This window comes from Ictalurus furcatus, chromosome 6 (assembly GCF_023375685.1).
Source record: "Ictalurus furcatus strain D&B chromosome 6, Billie_1.0, whole genome shotgun sequence".
NCBI classification, from domain to species: domain Eukaryota; kingdom Metazoa; phylum Chordata; class Actinopteri; order Siluriformes; family Ictaluridae; genus Ictalurus; species Ictalurus furcatus.
In genome coordinates, this window is record NC_071260.1 from 26071150 (window position 1) to 26090393 (window position 19244).

The window sequence follows — 19244 nt, forward strand, 5'->3', positions numbered from 1 at the left end:
AGGACAAATAATAGGAGTAAGACTAACAAACTTTTATTCCTTGAATCCCAAGACCAAACAAGCTTCTGCTCTTGCAATTGCAAGGCCTACAAGTTTCTACTCCTGCCAAAGAGCAAATAGTTTCTGCACCTGCCATCCTGAGACCCACAAATTTCTGCTCCTGCCATCCTAAGGTTCACAAGCTTCTGCAGTCCTGAGGCTAGCAGGTTTCTGTACCTGCCATCATCCTGAGCCCCACAAGTTTCTTCTCCTGCCATCCTGAGCCCCACAAGTTTCTTCTCCTGCCATCCTGAGCCCCACAAGTTTCTTCTCCTGCCATCCTGAGCTCCACAAGTTTCTTCTCCTGCCATCCTGAGCCCCACAAGATTCTTCTCCTGCCATCCTGAGCCCCACAAGCTGCTTCTCCTGAGCCCCACAAGATTCTTCTCCTGCCATCCTGAGCCCCACAAGCTGCTTCTCCTGAGCCCCACAAGATTCATCTCCAGCCATCCTGAGCCCCACAAGATTCTTCTCCTGCCACCCTGAGCCCCACAAGATTCTTCTCCTGCCATCCTGAGCCCCACAAGATTCTTCTCCTGCCATCCTGAGCCCCACAAGATTCTTCTCCTGCCATCCTGAGCCCCACAAGTTTCTTCTCCTGCCATCCTGAGCCCCACAAGATTCTTCTCCTGCCATCCTGAGCCCCACAAGTTTCTTCTCCTGCCATCCTGAGCCCCACAAGATTCATCTCCAGCCATCCTGAGCCCCACAAGATTCTTCTCCTGCCATCCTGAGCCCTACAAGTTTCTTCTCCTGCCATCCTGAGCCCCACAAGATTCTTCTCCTGCCATCCTGATCCCCACAAGCTGCTTCTCCTGAGCCCCACAAGCTGCTTCTCCTGAGCCCCACAAGATTCTTCTCCTGCCATCCTGAGCCCCACAAGTTTCTTCTCCTGCCATCCTGAGCCCCACAAGATTCTTCTCCTGCCATCCTGAGCCCCACAAGTTTCTTCTCCTGCCATCCTGAGCCCCACAAGATTCATCTCCAGCCATCCTGAGCCCCACAAGATTCTTCTCCTGCCATCCTGAGCCCTACAAGTTTCTTCTCCTGCCATCCTGAGCCCCACAAGATTCTTCTCCTGCCATCCTGATCCCCACAAGCTGCTTCTCCTGAGCCCCACAAGCTGCTTCTCCTGAGCCCCACAAGATTCTTCTCCTGCCATCCTGAGCCCCACAAGATTCATCTCCAGCCATCCTGAGCCCCACAAGATTCTTCTCCTGCCATCCTGAGCCCTACAAGTTTCTTCTCCTGCCATCCTGAGCCCCACAAGATTCATCTCCAGCCATGCTGAGCCCCACAAGATTCTTCTCCTGCCATCCTGAGCCCCACAAGATTCATATCCAGCCATGCTGAGCCCCACAAGATTCTTCTCCTGCCATCCTGAGCCCTACAAGTTTCTTCTCCTGCCATCCTGAGCCCCACAAGATTCTTCTCCTGCCATCCTGAGCCCCACAAGTTTCTTCTCCTGCCATCCTGAGCCCCACAAGTTTCTTAAAACTTTAAAATCTATATCCTGATATATAGCTGTAAAGCTGCTTTGGGACAATGCCCAGTGTTAAAAGCGCTATACAAATACAACTGAACTGAATATTCTCTATCCGCAACATATTGTGCGGTTAAATTACTGATATCATAATTCTATAAAATAAGTTACGCTCTTCTGCTATAAACTCCAGAGCACCAGATGTCACTTTAAACAGCTATAGCAAAGAGTGTGATCATGTGCAGTCCCACGTGCATACGCTCACAAATACACAGCGGTCTGTGAAGATAAACAGTACAGTAATGAGGTAGACAGATGTATATTTTCAATAATGGCCCATTTTACTGTGCGAGTAATAAATCTAGCTGACTTCAAATGTGCTCTTCTTTGGAAGGGTACAAAGAGAGAAAAAGATAATGACAGAAACTGTGTGTGTGTGTGTGAGAGAGAGAGAGAGAGAGAGCACGAGAGAGAGAGAGCGAGAAAGACTCTCTATTAACATCAGAAACTGAAGGAAAACAGTGATTAAGGCTGTCCGTTTGAATAATGTGCATGATGAAATGAGTTGGGGTTGGGGAAGACATTTTAACGGCATTAGAAATGAGGTGATTAGACCAGAGATGGATGAAGCCATCAGGACCACTGGGAACAGGAGAAGCAATATTCTCTCTTTCTCTCCAAAATGTGTGCGCACTCACACACACGAACTTTAACAGAGCCATACAAGTATCTTAGGTGCTCGAGAAGGGAACAAGTTTCGTTCCTCGTTGATTTTTTAACATCTTAAGAGTTAAAAATCTTGCTTGTTGAACAGGTGCGTATATAGAAAAGGAACTGGAGCAGTTAGGGTAAGCAGTAGGGCTGAAGGCGTGGTCCTGTCTCCTGGGAGTGGCAGAGAGGGAGGAGAAAAGGAAGAAAGAGGGGACATGGTGCTAGGGCCAGCACTTAACCAAGCGGCAGATCAATGGCACATTTACTCCAGCACGACTAATCGATAGCCAGTGTGTTTGGCTACGTGGGCACAGGGAGAAAGCAATAATGCACTGAAATATATATCCCATGGATCACTTTCACGCAGAGATGTCCCGCAACCTATAATGCTCAACACCCAAAAGTAATGGCAAACGCGTATACTTATTACGCTTATATTACACTTGGTCATTTATTTATTGAGGAAAATCATGCAATATTACATATCTGTGAGTGGCAAAAGTATGTGAACGTCTAGGATTAGCAGTTCATTTGAAGGTGAAATTAGAGTCGGGTGATTTCAATCAATGGGATGACAATCAGCTGTGATTGAGCGCCCTGCTTTATTTAAAGAACAAGGATCTATCAGAGTCTGATCTTCACAACACAAGTTTGTGGAAGTGCATCATGGCACGAACAAAGGAGATTTCTGAGGACCTCAGAAAAAGAGTTTGTTGAAGCTCATCAAGCTGGAAAAGGTTACAAAACCATCTCTAAAGAGTTTGGAGTCGACAAATCCACAAGTCAGACAGACTGCGTACAAATGGAGGAAATTCAAAACCACTGCTACCCTCCTCAGGAGTGGAGACCACTCCAAGAGCAAAGATGTGTAACAGTGCGCAAGGTCACAGAGGAACCCAGGGTAACTTCTAAGCAACAAAAGGCCTGTTAATATTCATGAGTCCACCGTCAGGAGAACTCTGAATAACAAATGGCCTGCATTGCTGGGTTGCAAGGAGAAAGCCATCATGGTTTGGGCCTGTTTTGCTGCATCTCTTTTGTTTAACTGGGTTCTCTTTATCTACCTTTTGGACTTGTGTGAAAATCTGATGATGTGTTAGATCATATTCATGCAGAAATGCATAAAATTCTAAAGGTTTTTTTTTTTTTTAAACAAACTTTCAAGTACCACTGTATATGTGTGGTGGTGGTCTGGGAAAACCCCATAAAATTTTCCCAAAAAAATGCCCCAAAAAAAAAAAAAAAAAAAAAAAAAAAAAAAAAAAAAAAAAAAAAAAATCATAATAAAACAGTTGGCATGCAAAACTTTTAATTTGCTTTTTACTCCTGTCTGTCTTAAAAATGTAACGTTAAAAATGGTCTGCCTAAACACCGCTGGCTACATGCAAATTATCCTCTTACACCGAACGTCATTCTTTGATCATGTTTTTGGATGCTAGAACTTTATTTCTGGTTGAGACACATGCAAAAGAGAAACATACAGTGTGTCCAGAAAGTATTCATACACCTTCAGGGTTTGTGTTATAGATGTAATGTAAAATTCAATTTACACACAATACCATATATAATGACAAAGCAAAAAAAAAAGGTTTTTAGAACGTATTGCAAATCTCATTTAGATAATTATTTAGAGAACCTTGAATTCAGTACTTTTTTTTTTTTTTGGAAGCACCTTTGACAGATTTATAACAGTCTTCTTAGATTTGGGCAGTTTCTCCCATTCTTCTTGGCAGGTCTTCTCAAGCTCAATCAGATTTAATGAGGGTTTGTGACCTGCCATCTTCAGGTCTCTCCATAGCTATTATAAGGGGTTCAAGTCTGGACTTTTGTTTTGTCATTATGGATTATTGTGTGTAGGCAATTTTATATTAAATCTATAATGTGTCGATTTTAAGTGAATTGAAATTAAATCTATGATACAATTAAGTGTGCAAAAAAGTGAAGGGGTCTGAACTTTCATGCTACTCCTGAGATACCAGTGATCCTGACCATCCAGATGCTCTACTTCCAGCTGGAGTTCTCATCACTTGGAAATCCCTCGCTGTTGCTGAGGATGGCCCCATATGGACAGTCTAAAGATCAATGAGATTGCTGAGAATGGTACCACTTAAAAACTATGAAGATGGCTTTGGCCTGCAATTGATATGAACAGTTTTGCTATGATGGCTTAGGACAACAATTGCTATGCTACAGCAGGTTTAGTACTGCAATTTGCTACAAACAGTTTTGCCCTCAAGTCTCCATGAGTGAACAGTTGATAAGTTTAGTTGCAATTTTTGACCATGGTGTACACAGTCATAGAAGGGAATTATTTATAATCGCACTATCCCGTGTCACCCAGATGAGCCTGGGATCCCTTGTGAGTCTGGTTCCTCTCAAGGTTTCCTCCTCATATCGTCTCAGGGAGTTTTTCCTTGCCACCGTCACCTCTGGCTCGCTCATTAGGGATAAACTCATACATTTAAAAACCATATCCTGAATTTATACATTTCTGTAAAGCTGCTTTGGGACAATGTCCATTGTTCAAAGCGTTATACAAATAAAACTGAATCGAATTGAACACAATCCGTAGGCACTATATGTCAGATCAGGAAAGCCGGCAGTTGTTTTAAACCTATATATAGAAGAAAATGTCAATATTTCACCATGTGCAGGGTTTCCCCAGACTGTAACACACATAGTAAATAGAGAGGCATTTGAGATTCAACGTAGCTGTCTTGAAGTGGGTGGGTTTTTATGTAGATCCTTAGTAACCTATGAACTGCAAGCACTAGCTTAATATCAGGGACAAATGAGCATTATGAAAAATGAGATTTCCTGATACACCTATGAGAGTTACCTCATGATTTTCTCTGGATTTTGTGATATGAACGAATGGTAGGGTACTATTGCTAAAGTTTGCTCTGTCTGTGTCACTATAATTTATGGATGCATTAATATCTACATGCATTCAAACAGTAAATCTTTTAAATAATTCAAATGTCATCTCTAATAATTCACTGGCTGGCTTCAAGGCAGGGATGTATACTCCATGCGGAACAGGATACTACAGCAAAGGTGGACATGGGAAAGATGCAACCCATGTGTGCGCTTACTACCTCAAACATGCACACGAGAGCAGTGCCCTCCTAACCATCTTATCTTAAAAATGTTAGAAGCAAGGCCATCAGGTCAGCAACAAACTGTTCAGCGACTCAAGCCTCACTGCAGCAGACAAGCCTCTCCACTCGTTCTCCATCCGAGCGAACTGAGCTGAACTTTCAGGCAGCTTTTTACACTCTGAAGCCAGCTGCACAGCCTACAACTGACAGTTGGAAGGAGAGGAAGAAAAAAAAAACAAAAAAAAAAAAAAAAACAACCTTATCTACTTCTGACGCTACACACGCAGCTATGCTTCTGATAACATCCACATACATGCACACACCCTGTGATCACACCGATAACACACTCGCATTCTTAATAATGCGCAAGCATGTACACACAACGCTAATTGTCAGAATTTCAATCCAACCTGCTAGGGAGGAACGTCCGAAGAGGGGAGTTTTCCATGTCCGCCCAGCATTTTTCCTCTAGTGCTGAGCCAAAGAAGAGCACATGTAAATGCAATTCTCTAAATGGAGCTCTCGTTCCATGAAACTCTCATGTGATGACGGCTCGGAAAGCTCCACGGATTCGCGGTCCTGTGCTTTTCATGCAAACGTGCCAAGGGCGTTCTTGTATACTTGTACAAATAGAATTTATGGAAAGCTATTCAAAGCTAAAGGCGGAAATGGACTGCTCAATGGTGATATATAGTCCGAGTTAAGGAAAGGAAACACTGGTGTTGGTCGGTGCCGTGAGGAATGAAAGAAGATTTCCCAAAAGCCGAAGAAGAATGAAGAAACGGAATGACTGATACGATACTACCCTCAGAAATTCTCTCCCTCAGGACAAAGCTGAACACCAATGTGAGAAATACTGTATCATCCATTATTAATTACTGCTCTTGATGGATTTCTGCTCGCTCGCTCTCTCTCTCTCTCTCTCTCTCTTTAGCTCTGTCTTCCTGAATATATTGTAAGAGTAGACACTGGGGTTGTGTGCCTCAGACAGATATAGTGACATTTCATTCTAATACAGTTGAGCATGGTGAGAAATGCACTAGCAGCTAGATACACTGCTTTGTGGCATGAACAATACTTCAACACTGAGTATTTTCCCTTTGCCTGTTGAGCACAGCACAATAAGAGCAGGTCAACTGGTGAAAATCTGGGTGTGGAACAAACTCTCCATCTGATCTGAAGCATGCTTCAATTTGAAATGTTTCAGCTGCTTACAAAATTCTTTTCTCCTTTTTTTTTTTTTTTTTTAAAGATCTGGGACCAAACGAAAGGGGAGCGTGTGAGCCGCAGGACTGAGGAGGAGTCATGCGCTGAGTAAGCGTGCGAGTCCAGCGTTCAACAGAACCAACTTCGGGGATCTGGGCCGGCTCCAGACTCAACACTCCCTCAAGAGCCGCAATTATCACATTTGTGGAAAAACAATGTTTGGAGCAGCTTTTCTCCATTAAACATGGCTGTTCATTTAACAGGGCTGTCTAATTATATCACCCCAACGCTCAGCTACCTCGTCTTCCATCATGCTTCTGTCACTGTGGAATTTTTCAGCAGCCAGATACGCAGTCCAAGAGGGGTATGAGGCTTACAGGAATATTCCGGAGGATTTCACCATAAGCTCTATTTACTCCAACGGTATCGTATCCTAGAATTCACACCAGTGAATGTTTCATGAGAGTGAGCGTCTGTAAACAACACGTGGTCACACACTAGAGTTGTTACGGTGTCACGGTTAGTCACGATGTATTATTGTCTACCGGTTCATTACTATCTCCAGTCAGGTTGCCTATTCATGTGGTTTTGAGTCTGGTTGCGACACCCAGTAAAATGTAGGCTGGATTTCGCAACAACCCCCTCTCTCTGGACTAGATCATATCCCTGCTACCACTATCATGTTCCTAACTTTATCATACACGATGTGTACCGAATGCACAGAACATGCCATTGTTGACCACAACTAAATGAAACAACGATCTATTTTTAGCTAAATAGTGCAGTGTATACACATATTACACACACATACATACATACACACACACACATATATACATTATATATATATATATATATATATATATATATATATATATATATATATATATATATATATATATATATATATATATACACAAAGACTTTTATACACGGATCTCATAATAAATATAATATTTCATTTCAATTTCATGAAAACGGTAAATGATCGCTGCACGTGTTGTGAATATCTCCCTCCGCTCACTCCTCCATCACCTCGCCGCTTGAGGGGCGTGTCTGACTACAATACAGGCTGTAAAGGAACCTGTCTATCACGAAATCCTGGATTTCAAATCAATTATGTTCTTATTCAAGTAGGCTATTCTTGTAAACGTCATTCTAAAAAGGCATTCTGAAGTATGATTAGTCAAATATTGCTACAAACAGAGGTTTAATATTGTTATAAAAATGTACTACACCAAAAAAGGAAGACATTTTTTAAATTCTAAACAAAAGTTTCTGATCTGGGGAAAATGACGGATTGAAACACGATGAGCTCCGTAGCAGAGCCTGAGGCACCATTTTAACTGGGAATAGAGCTCCAAAGTCGGCTAAAATGGCCCTTTTCAGCGGCTTCTTTCTCAGGCATGGTAGATCGCAGTGGTGCAGGACCTGTGTCATTTGAAAGCTAGTGAAGCGTTCTTTTTAACAGTTATAGCGTGGTTATATAATAATAACAACAACAACCTGTATTTCACACGTTTCCCAGTAACTGCATTGTTACCCCCCTATTCCTTATTTAATTTTTTGTCTATTTACTGCAGCATCCAATGACGAGCATATTTGCAGAAATGTGCAATTAAACAAACAGAACAAATCTATAAATACATAGATCATACACTCAAAATTAGCCGTAATGTACGGCAGAGAAAGACCGCATTGTGGCATTTATACATTTTTCATCCGTGCCAGCAGGAGAAAATATACGTACGCGGTACAGAGTGAACCGATTAGTCACCGTTATGCAGCTGTCGCTTATAATTTGCATAAAGTTGAAACCAAACCAGCTCAACTTGGAGTTTTGGCAGCTCGCTATCCCAGAACCCTATGCACAGTTTTTTTGCTACTCCCCATTGGAAATGAATGGGAGCGAAATTTCAATTGTTGAATTCACATGCAGTGGCTTAAACCGCATGCCATTTTTTTTTTTCCAAGAAAACTAATGCCTATACACACACACACACACACACACACACACCAGTGTTAAAGGACACAGCTCAATAAAAACATTTGATACTGGGACAGTGAATAAACAATATACATGTTTTTTCTGATTAACGAGTATGATTACCATGTTATTTAACTTCAGACTGTACAATCATGGTATTATTAAGGTTTTTAAAGTATCTCAGAAATTTTCACTTTATACAAACATGGTGTGCAAATAAATCACAGTAAGTTTTATTTTGTTTTTAGTGTGTCACATGTCTAAAATTGAAGTTATGGAATTGTTTCCCTGAACTGACCAAAGCAACCTGCTTAATCAAAACTCAATTATAATATTATAGCTGCGAGCAGCAATGATCAGGGTTCAAGCACTGTAGGGCTTTTAACTCTTAACATCAACTGTGTGTTCAGAATGAGAGATCTAACATATGATACAAAGAACAGGTGTACATCTGAAACATTGGATAATATACAATTTTACACCATTTATACAGCCATTTCATTTTTTTTTTTTAAACTATTATAGCGCCACCAAGTGGCCAAACTCCACCATTTTGGTCAAGTGAACTCAGACTGAGCCCTTACATAATTCTACCAAGGTTGGTGAAAATATCTCATTACGTTTAAGAGTTATTTCTATGTAACCAATGTGGCCACGTCCACTACCTTTACTTTTGGCGACGTTTTTTGATAATTATTTATAAATAGACTTCCAGAGAATCTTGTAGCACTTGTTTAGTTGATATTGAGCGAAAAGACACTGGATGCAAACTTTGAAGTCAATCATGAAACCAAATTTCATGTTATTTTTTTTTATTATAGCACCAACAAGTGGCAAAACATCACACATTTTTTGGCTGACCTTAGATTGACCTCATGCATAAGCATACCAAGTTTGGTGAAGATATCTCATTTCACTCAAGAGTTATAGCCAATTATGCAACAGTGGCCACGCCTACTTCCTGTGTTTTTCCTGTGTAGCTACCTCAAGTCGAAAGTTTGGCACTGGATTGGTCCCAATCGAAGGAAAGACATGGGAATAGTTCGCAACACTATATACACAGATGTACGTTTGGTTCGCCTTGTCCCAAGGATTCCACAGATAGACACTTTAGTCTGTGACAAATCATTCAAAAGTTATGGAAATTTTTCTAAAAAAACAACAACTATGGGGGCTACCTTCCCAAATCTTGATCATTAAACATTTATGCAAAACACTTATTTCAGTTAAAGTAATATGCAAATTAAGGTCTGTATGTGGATTTTCTAACACCTCAAAAAAGACGAGAACAAGTCCTCTGAATTGCTCTTACAGTATCACCCCAGTGTTAGAAAGTTGGAATCATCTACATCCTTTCTAATCCTACTTTTGCTTAGAACCGAACATTATTTTACAGTAAACATGTGTTATATAGATGAATCATGATGGAGTACACCTTTAACACAAGCTCAACAGCTTCAAACCTGTATGCAACGTGTGTGAAGACAATCCTGGCTGGATTTGCTATAATGTATTTATGCCGGCGAGCTCATGTTACTAAATCCATCACACTCTTCTTCAGCTTCTCTTTCTCAGCACAATGTGGCTGTGGCCCATTAGTCCAGTGGATTGTGCATGCAGTGGCGTGTGGAGCGCTCATCCGTGCACTGACCTACTGAACACCCGCTCCACCCACCGAAACACCACCGAGCAGTCATATTAGCTCACGTCCCTGTAGACGACATCAATAATGCATGCGAGAACACTACTGGATGTGGCTGAATGGCTTTATAAAAATAAAAAAAAAAGAAAGAAAAGAAGAAAAGAAAAAAAGAAAAAAGCTTTGAATGTTCAGTGTTACGACCTCGAACACGCTTTTATTTGGCTGAGTGATGGCGAGAAAATGAAAACAAACGAGAAAGATCTCTCTCTATCTATTCTTAGTGCGGCCCGGTTTACGCTTGTCACTTTCTATCCGACAAAACGTAACCCTAGGAGGAAATAAAGTTAAGACATAAGGATCCATATTTAATTCCTCTGCCACTCCAGAGCGTGTGAGGAAGATAAAAGGGGTCATGGCCTTTCCTCTAACCCTCCTCTAGCAGGAGAGGCTTCTCACATACAAAATTAAGCAGGCTGTGGGGGAGAAAAAAAAAAAAAAAAAAAAAAAAAACATTAAAGGAAAGGAGAAATGGCTTCTAGTGAGCCTCAGCAAAGTAGCGGAAGTATATTAAAATGTTAGCCACCTGGCTGTAAGACAGAAGCATGACCGACTCACGGTTAAATTTAAAGCGTTAAGAGGTGGTGGGGGGGGAAATCATGAACAAAACCAGACATCAACAGCGAGGACTGTGTTCCGCAAAGAGAACCGCAAAGAAACAGAGCTATTTTTATACAGCACGCCAGCAGGAATCACATCATGTTTGTTTTTTATTTTTGCTTTTCCTCATAGCCAGTCAGTCTGTATTGAACTTGCTTACAATCTGATGATTTGGATCATAAGAATAATTCAGTTATCGTGAACGGCAAACAAAAAGGTTCATATTTTTTAAGCTGATGTGTGTATAATTTAACAGGCTAGCATGATGATTTGCCCGTAAATGTGATACTTTTACAACAGTCCTTCGCTACGTCATCAGTATTCAGGAATTTCCAGCAGGTCTACTCCAGATTCTGAATAAAGGTGGTCACATGTCACATCAGAGGCTGCTAAATCAAACTGTATCGTATTATACTGTAGCACGTTCAAATATCAAATCGTTTCCTTATGAATCCAAATCATACTGTACCGTGTCAGTCCGTACAGGATTTCGCAGAGTTTTTGTTGTGGTCAAAAATGCTTCTGTTTGATGTGACTTTTTTTGAAAATTTGCGAGTTTTTTTGTGTGCTTTTTTTTGCGGAAAACTACTTGAATTGCGAAATCACATGAAATTGTTGTGCACGATTTTTCACAGTGATGCTTGTTGGTCAATGAGACCTTTTAGCTGTACTCATGTACAATGCACGTGACTCGAAGAGGGCTTTGGCTGATGATGTCACATGGCCCAAATCTCCCCCAAAAAAAAAAAAAAAAAAAAAAAAAAAAAAAAGGCATTTTGACAAATTTCAAGCGCCTACGAATATTGATCATTGCGTTAATTTCTGTGGAGCGTCTGTTGTGTAAAAGCTCGAGGTGTACACCCGAAATTCGGGTACGCCGTGCTAAATCATTTCTTATACTGTCAAAGCAATATTGTCGTGCTTACAGGATTCCTCTCAGTCTCATGGCTGCTCCTCGCTGTTCTTGTTACTCGTCGTATCATTCACCGGCAAGAATTTGACACACTGGGAATACAATGGCGTAGTGTGTGTTTGGCATTAGACGCCAGTCACAGTCAGGTTACAGCACCTTTATCATCAGCCCTCATTATTTAAGCTGTCTCGCTACCACTCGTACTGAGAACAGACACAAAACTGAGCTGAAAGAGATGAAATAAGAGAAAATGAGCTCGGTGTCTCATTCTGAGTGACAAGAATGAGATTAAATGAAGCATCACTAGGTAATAGACCTGTTACACACATCACACAAAAATCCCTACACACACACACACACACACACACACACACACACACACACACACACACACACTCAGTTCAGATTGATCCTGAAAATCCTGAAAGCTATATCTTGGATGGAATGACAGCCCTGAAACCACACACACACACGGAACAGAACGTGCTGAAGAGTGTGTGAGTGTGGTAACACGGCGCAGCACTGAAACTGCACGGCTTCATATTGATCACGCAGGACTGAGGCTTGTGCCCCGGCTGCCTCTCAGCACCATTACAGCAAAATCGCAAGCCTGTCTTCAGTGATTAGACTCAATCATGTAATAAAATGCAATTGGAGTGCATTATGCATCGCTGGCCTCAGAGCTTTCACAGCTAAATCAGATTGGCAGCGCTGCTCAAAAGCTGCCATACTGGCGCAATATGGCTGCTGTAAAATGACCAACTGATCAATTAATTAATCAATCACTCAGTTAATCAGATTATTATACAGTCACTTATTCGGGGGATACAGCGATGCAACTGTATCGTTTCGGATATGATAACGCTATCAGAGCTCTGTGTAGTAACTGACACCTGATGGTGATCTGATACAGACACTCTGGTAACCGAACCATCTTCTGCTGTCAAGTTATGTAAAGCAATAAGGAGCGATAACTCGGGGATATAGCGACAGCTGTATGTCCGTGTGCATCAGCTGTGTCACGTCAGTCAGCCGTTACATTCAGCCAGGTGGGGTAGCTCGCCAGTATTAGCTCACGGTAAAGAAAAACTGGAAACTGGTACAACAGTATACAACATGGCCACATGTTTACTAGCCTAGATCTGGTTCAATGGACAACTGCTTCAAAATAAATAAATGAAATATTGAAATTGAAAATTACATAGCATTCGCTGGACATGCCGCCGGATTGCAGGATTCACAGCTCAAAAAGAAAGCTACACAAAGCACTCCAGAACTATCAGCACTGCCGATGAATACCGCGGCATCAGCACGCAGCTTGCTACAACCAACAAAGCGTGCGTAGAGCCGACGATGGCAACCGATCACACCGTGATCCTTGAACAATGAAATGCATCACGATAAACAATAATTTATATGTTGTTGAAAATGGAATATAGTTAACATAATATTAATATGAAAAAAATAATAATATTAAACGATTTATTTTTTTATTATAACAAAACAAAAAATACTGAACACTAAAAAGTGAAGAAAAAAAGGACAAATTTAAGTAAATTAAGTACATTTTAACATCATATCAGCTACTCCCACTCTGGGTACAATTATAATAAAGAATAATTTCATTATAAATATTTAAAAAATGTATTAAGAAGAATAATTTAAAAAAAAAAAAAAAAAAAAAAAAACACGTAAAACATTTTGATATGACATCGTGGAAAAGTTTACTGTGACAGTTGATCACGATATCGATATAATATAGTCATATTGCCCAACGCTACCAAGGAGTAATGCAGCCTGCAGTTTCGCGAAATTGGGGGGCATGGTGGCTTAGTGGTTAGCATGTTTTCCTCGCACCTCCAGGGCTGGGGGTTCAAATCCTGCCTCTGCCCTGTGTGCACGGAGTTTGCATGTTCTCCCCGTGCTTTGGGGGTTTCCTCCGGGTAATCCGGTTTCCTCCCTTAGTCCAAAGACATGCGCTGTAGGCTGACTGGTATCTCTAAATTGTCCATAGTGTGTGAATGTGTGTGTGCGCGCTTTTGCCATCCAGGGTGACTGCCGCATTATGCCCTGGGATAGGCTCCAGGCGACACTGTGTAGGATAAGAGGTACAGAAAATCAACGGAAGGATGTTTTTTTTTTTTTTTTTTTTTGTTGTTGTTCAAAACTAAGCCAGGTCAATACAAACTGGATCGGTGGTAAATGAAAGTGCATTTAAACGCTACATGTGTAACTGTACCATTTCTGTATCGTATCGTCAACAACAAGAGCTGATGACTGTGCCGTGTATGGAGCGGAAAAATGTAGTAATTATCAGCTAAATAAAAGTCGATGTTCATTTCGCCAGGCGCTAACAACTCCGCATATAGGTCCGAGAAACCTTTCTTCCTTTATTCCAACGTTGCATGCTAGTGCTTAAAAGGTCATTCTTGACAAGTCTCTTAGAGTCTGAACAACTCCAAATGTTCAGAAGATGACTCGAGGTCAAGGGCTATGTTTGAAAAATACAGCCTAGACACGTAGCCTGTGTGTATACATGTGCGAGTGAGTGAGTCAGAGATAAATAGAGATAAAGACGGAGAGAGACATGTTCTGGTCCAACAGAACTGAGGCAGCTGTCTCACAGCTCCAGCCTTCACCACTTGGCAGCACCAGGCTGAGCGCGAGTGCCAAGGCGGCGGACAGGGCGCCACTTTCAGTGGCCAATACAGGATGCTCAGAGTCCATCTGTGAGGACTGGCATCAGCGGCGGCCAGCAACCGTCTCCCAAAAACACATGTACAGTATTCGGGTGACTTCTCATTACCGAAAAATAAATAAATAAATAAAACAGACCGTATTACACCGCAACGCTCATCGATTCTTAAATCGATTCACAGATTCGGTTTCAATAAAATCGGCTATCACGGTAGCTCTATTAATGCGCTCGTTCCATGACTCGTACGCTATACAGCAGTTTCTATAGTAACACCTCATACACAGGGACTTGTATGGCAGACGCTCCATGTAATCTAAGTAGAGATGTAACGGTATGAAAATTTCATATCACGAGTATCGTGACCAAAACCATCACGGTTATCATTATGATCGCGGTTTTGTTAAAATGTGCTGAAGATGTACAAAAAGTACTGATACACACACTGAAGTCATTTAAACAGGTTCTATTTGTGTTCGGCCGCACACTCATCACATCACCTGCCCACCGCGGCACCACTGTCGTTTTTGCTTTTTTGTAGTAATAAAAGTCATTTCGTTCAGTTAGAGTTAGAGAACACTGTGGAAGGCAGTCACGGCGCTCGGGAAATTTTCCAACCTTCCAAGAGGACCAAAGCCGAAGTGTGGTCTTATTTTGGATTTTTATAAAAATGCCGAGGGAAACTTAATAGAAGATGGTACAGGGTGTCTGCCGAGTTTGCCAGAAGAAAGTTGCTGCAAAAGGGGGCTTCGGCGCTTTTCCCCTCTTGCTTTTAAATCGTTTATGGATGCCCGTGCGGCCGCACATTTCACTTTCGCTTTCGAATTAGTTGCAATTAGCTCACTCGTCCCGTCAGTCGGCTCGCCTCGCTCTCCCCGTCAGTCGGCTCGCCTCGCTCTCCCTGCACTCTAATCATTAAGATGGTGTAAGTAAATGTTTATTTGACTTTTACGGAAGGAATCTCAGTGTCAGAGTTTTGTAAAAGTCAATAAGCTTTCCACTAAGGGAAAGTCTTTAGCTGCATCCCAAATGACATACTATACACTATGCACTTACACTATGCACTCCACGGTCTAGTATCGTCTCAACTGTCGCACTAACCTTTTGTTGTTTTTTTACTAACAGTGTTGGGGGTAACTTTTCTCACAGATATTCTACAACATTAAACATAACTATACATGGGTAAAACGCCAGACATGTTCATTACTAAATGACAAAATTGTAATCGTGGGAAAATTTCTATTGTACAAGAGAAACATAATAAAACACTTTGTTATGTACTGCTGTAGCAAAATATGCAACGTTGAGGTGCTAAGACAAACCGTTGCATTATTACCAATCATCATGTTTTTTTTACTTACATAACGAACCCTCGGCAGAGATCGGGGTGACCTGAACTGCTCTTAGCGGGATGAACCGTCTAAATTCATCTTGATTGTGTTTACTCCTGATATTAAATATCGCTTTTTATTAAAGCGCTCTCAACTGTGGACCGCCGTATGGCTTCCTCTAACAGGCTCCTATGAAATCGAGATTTTATGGTGAGTAATAAAAGCTGCATTTATTTTAAATATCGTGTCAGGATAAAGGAGATGAACCGCACTGCTTTTGCTGTGAGGAACAAGCTGCTGCACTGTGCTGGCCATCATCCAACCTTACAGTCTACCCAGAGAGAGAGAGAGAGAGAGAGAGAGAGAGAGAGAGAGAGAGAGAGAGAGAGAGAGAGAGAGAGGTGGGGCAGTTGTATGGCAGAAGTGAAACGTGGGCAGAGTGCCTGACTGTTACATCCCCAACACACCCACTCCATCCCCTACTGAGTATGCAAGGTGACCCTTGACAGCTCTCAGTGTTTCTCAGTAAGACAGAGAGCAGCATGCCACCTAGCACAAAACATGAAGCACTGCCCAGAAACACAGCATGGCTCAACACACACACACAAAGTTTTAGCATCAGGGTTCACGACTGCTGAATATTTTATCCATGAATCCAGCTACACAAAGCAAACCACATCCAAGCAAAACCAAGCACAAGACCAACACATGATCTAACTTGTTAAGAAAAGGCTTATTCCGTAATGACTCGCTTGGCAGGAATCACGAACAATCCGAGCAGCGCACTTCCCATTTCCTGGAAAAAGGATCATTTCAAAGTTCCTGTACATCAGAGGTCAGTGGACTAGCCCTGCCATAACAGTTCAATAAGGAAATTTATTCCCCTAAGAGACGTGTGTAAAATTAGCAAAGGTCAAGACCTTCGCTGGTTTTACAACTAAATCACACATAGGCAAAGAAATGACTTCGCTCTCACTTTACACACTCGCACACAGCTTTTCAGCCCGTCAATACTCTTGATTTTCCACTCTGAGCTCCTAGTACTGCTTCCAAATTCATGCTTCTTCCTTCAGTCCAGCTTCACACCCCCAGCAACTCATTACACGCCATTTCTCTTCTGCCTAGTTTTGGTTAATATTCATTATTTCACGGTACAATCAAATAAACGGCACGCTGTATGCCCTTTATACGCAACCAGGCTGCAACTGCCAGTCTGTCAGGACTAAACCTAGCTGGAAGTGATCCCAGGGTACCGTTTGGTTTACAGAAAATTAAAAAAAGAAACATCCGCTCGATACAGATAAGTACGTGGGACTGACTAGAGACACGTGTTTGTGCATGTCCATAGGCGAGGACTGGCATGAGTACTGCTGTGACACATAACGAGGAGGGATAAAATGAGAAGAGTTAACGCAACGAGAAAAGTGGCAAGGTTCAGAAAACTTCACCAAGGTTCCTTGCATTATTTGACGTTGGGGTTTTTTTTGTTTTTTTTTCCATTAATAAAAACAAATAAGCGAAATAATCAAACCCTGCATTAACCAATGTTCATATCATTAACGAGCAATTAATTAATGAAGCCACAATGAGCAACACGTACATTAATGCACATGTCAGCTGCCAAAATCCAATATACAGCAGGAGTACAGTATGCTATCAACATTTCTGAACATTCTGCGAATTCATTCTTGTACTTCAGTGCTGCTCAGTTGTCGCTTTGGATTGGTCAGGAAGTGTTCGTTCATTTTCTAGAACGGCTCTGACAATAGTGCCAGCTGCACTCATTCAGATCTGTTATCGTTTTTATAACAACGACTCAGTCGCATGGGCTAATATGGTGGACACTCCGCATACTCTAATTCTAACGATAATAATAAACAAATTAAAAACGTTCTGTTATCTAACAAAGGCAAGGTATAATCATTGATAGGGTGAAGTTTGATGCAAGTAAACGTTTATGGAAGGAGTCTCCAGTGTCAGCATTTTGAACAATCAGTTTTGCATCATGAGAAAGTCTTTAGGACAAAAGTTTGCAACATGACAAGCTGCAATTCTTTTGGTTTTGGAGAGAGAATGGGGAATGACTGTTTATTGGTGCTACATGCGCGACAGTGAAAGTAAATATAAATTGATAAAAAAGATGGGAATCGTTGGAAATTTGCCGTGGTATGAGAGGAATAAAACTCTCGGGAAGTTATTGCTATTGGAAAAGAATCAACTTTGGGGTGTTAAGAGTAATTCTGCTTCATGTCAGGCCACACATGCACCACCAGGTTGCTGATTAGTTTCCTATAACTGCACAAACTCAAGTGTTTTCCTCCTGATGTCATGTATATAGATGTATTTTACATCTTACTTTAAATAAATGTTAGTCGATGCAAACATATTTCACTAACATCTAAACAAAAATGTCAATTAATACTTGTTACTACGACCACATTTACATGCACATCAATATGCAGATATTGAGCGGAAATTGGCAATAGAGTCGAGTCATGTAACACCGCAATCCGACTGTCTGATTCAGATTAAGACAATATTCTGATTCCCACCCCTGGAATATGCCTGTTTTAATCGGAAAATCGTTGCATGTAAACACCTTAGTCAGAAAATCCACTGAAACGAGATGTATATGCATGCTCAATCCACAAGGAATTGTGGGTGCTAACAGATGCTATGTTATAGGCTAGGTATTTAAGAATGGCAACTCAGGCACACTTACAACCACCATGTTTACAGGAATATTCCGATGCCTGTACGCATATAAACATCGTAATCGGAATATTGCTGCAACCCGAATATAAACCTTAAACGGAATTTGACGTGCATGTAAACATAGTCTATGTCGACATTATGTATTGTGTATAAAAGCAAGATTTGTTCATGTTACCTCATGCAGTAAATAATGTTACTTAAAGGAAACTTAATGTAATGTAAAGTGCTACCTCCAACAGGTCATTGATGAACCTCTGAAATCAACGAAAAGCATCCTTAAGCTTAATGCCACTGGACCCTTGTGTGTGTCCATGTGTGTGTAGGCATGAAAACCTTTAAGGGAGTCATGTCTTGGCAGACACTGAAACAGAGGGAGCGTTAGATTGAGATGTAACTGGTGTACTGCACCCACCCACATACCCGGGCCCGTGGTGTAAGCGTGCGACTCTGCTGCGTTGGCAGTTTCAATAGCGTGCTTCTGAATGAATAAGGCAGGCTCTCACTCAGCCTAGTTAACATGCAGGCAAATCTGTCTTCATCGACTTCATCAGGGGTGTCAGAGCCTCCTCTTCAAAAGGGCAAACACTCCACATGCATCACCCACACACACACAGCTATTTCAATAAATCTTTTACACCCATGTTAACTTGCTATTGAAAGAAAAAAAAAAAAAACCCTGGTAATAAGCGTTCAGCAGGCAACAGGTATATTACTGGCATGTTTATTCGGGGTGGGCCGGCTTTCCAGTGGCTCCACATGGGCGT

The 19244-nt window shown here is 41.5% G+C and overlaps 1 protein-coding gene across 5 annotated transcripts in view; it reads right to left on the minus strand.

Moving 5' to 3' along the window:
* hdac4 (histone deacetylase 4) overlaps positions 1–19244 on the minus strand; it is a 197475-nt gene that overhangs the window by 95297 nt on the left and 82934 nt on the right. Inside the window, exon 1 of one of the 5 annotated variants that reach the window (XM_053627356.1) lies at positions 1–415. This exon is cut by the window's left edge and continues 747 nt beyond it. The exons of the other annotated variants lie outside the window; for them this stretch is intronic. The gene's annotated coding sequence lies outside the window, so the exon portion shown is untranslated. Of the gene's footprint in view, positions 416–19244 lie in introns of those variants that run through there. 5 annotated transcript variants of the gene reach the window in all.